The 2,050-nt window shown below is 39.0% G+C and overlaps 1 long non-coding RNA gene across 1 annotated transcript; it reads right to left on the minus strand.

Annotated features, from left to right (window-relative positions):
* Positions 1–423: 423 nt before the first annotated feature.
* LOC112494440 lies at positions 424–878 on the minus strand. Its single transcript, XR_003059845.1, has 2 exons — positions 631–878; positions 424–551 (listed from the first exon to the last, which is right to left on the minus strand). It is a non-coding gene; the product is annotated as an uncharacterized LOC112494440 (long non-coding RNA).
* Positions 879–2,050: the final 1,172 nt, after the last annotated feature.

Consider the following 2,050-nt stretch of genomic DNA (forward strand, 5'->3'; position numbering starts at 1 on the left):
AACACGGACGATCATACGAAGCCTGGAGCGCATTGGGTTGCCACGTACGTGGACACCGACGGAGATGGCTACTACTTTGACAGCTACGGATTACCACCGCTGAATCATCACCACGTATCGAGGCTCCGACGAAACTGTCGAGCCTTCCGATGGAATACTCAGCAGCTTCAGAGCGAGACGTCGACGGTGTGCGGCCAATTCTGCATGATGTTCTTACACTACCTCTCATCCGGCTTTGGGATGCATGCCTTCCAGAATGTGTTTAGCGGTGATTTGCGGAAAAACGATAGAATTGCCCGAGAGTACTACGACGCTTTTGTGCGAAAGAAGCGTTTGACGGATCGCCGGTATGCGCAGGATAATAAGATCTATGGCGGCGGTGGTGGTGGTGGTAGAGTACAATATTCACGTTGTAAAACAGGATACACAGGTTAGTGTATATTCAATTCAATCATAGGTAGAGTATTTACATAAGTAGAATAATAATATATATAGAGTAGGGACCCCTCGATTCCGAAGGGTGGCGTGTCCGGTCTTCTCGACGCCATAATCTGTAAAAATGTCAGTGTGTTTAATAAAGCTGTTTAAACCAGATAAAAAACCAGTGTAGCTTAAAATTATCACACTTACCTGTCCAATCCGTTATGGGTGTTTGTTATGGCCAATGGTGGTGATGTCGATGACTATGATGCTACGGTGGTGACTAGAAACAAGAGTAAAGGGTGTCAGATATATTATTTTTATAAATAAAATAAAAGCGGGCCTAAATTTATCACTGTTATACATACCGTCTTTTTTTTTTAAATAATGGGGTTATAACATATCTTAAAACATGTAACTGGGTGTATGGGAAAAATTAATTTCTCATCATAAATCTCGACGCGTACCGCTGACCTGGGTGCTTTGATCCAGATTTTTTTTTTATTGTCCTTGGTGCAACGAACCCCTGACCAGCGAGTGGGCCCCCACTCCCGTGTGCATTTAGATCTTAGTTCCTAGGAGATGCAAGTGGGGGTAAGCTGGAGCGATTCATCCAACTCGGCGCAGCTCATCAGTTGCACTCAGCATACTTTACGACACTGTACAATGGTAGCACCAATCATGATCGAAGTGAGTGTAGTGTCTTCTACGTTTATTTTAGTGCACTAATTTTAACAAAGGTTTATTATAAGGTGTTTTTCTTCTCTTTTATTACAGGTCCGCGGGTACATTCTCGATTGCAGAGATGGTGGCGAAGAGGAACCAGCGGAGTGATAGCAATCGCTACAACGGCTGGTTCCTCGACGAGGAAGACTGGGGAGGCGAAGACATTTTTTCGATGAGGCGCCTCTTCCAGATGCCTCCACTGACATCTTTCGAGTAGTATGTATTAATCAATATATATACGCGTATGTGTGTCAGACGTAAATAATATAATCATCTTTTTTTTTTTGCAGGAACTCGGACTACGACTCCTGCGAGGAGTAGCCCTGTTAGACGGCTTTCAAATTGGTGTGTCTTAAACTATTCTATTTCATACTATATACGTCATACATGATTATTATCTTTTTTTTTTCAGGGCCCGGCCAGCTTTTTTTTTATTTTTTAATTATAATTTTAAATTGTATTTTTTATTGTATTTTTAAATTGTATTTTTTAATTTGTAAGCTATTTTTTTAATTATATTTTTTATTTCTTTTATTAAATTTAGATTTTTATTTTGCAATTAATTTTTTCATTTTTTATAATAAATTTTTAAAACCCATTTTCCTTGATCCCACACAGCCCGCTTAATAAAAAAATGTACAATTCATCTTTTCTTAAAATATATGACACATGTTTAAAAATACCAATTTTTTCTTTTTTTGTTTCCTTCACCTACATCTCCCATATCTTGTCAATAATGGTAACGGACGATAGGAAATAAAACATTAAGCGTATTCCTCTATACAGGGCTCAGGCTAATCATCGAAAATGTATCACACCAGACAGCTTTATAATACATATAGCGTTTCTTACAAAAACACAGTGCTCTACTTCACCATGGGACACTTACCTCCTTAGGATAATT

Source organism: Cephus cinctus, unplaced genomic scaffold, assembly GCF_000341935.2.
Source record: "Cephus cinctus unplaced genomic scaffold, Ccin1 Ccin1_scaffold0037, whole genome shotgun sequence".
Taxonomy (NCBI): domain Eukaryota; kingdom Metazoa; phylum Arthropoda; class Insecta; order Hymenoptera; family Cephidae; genus Cephus; species Cephus cinctus.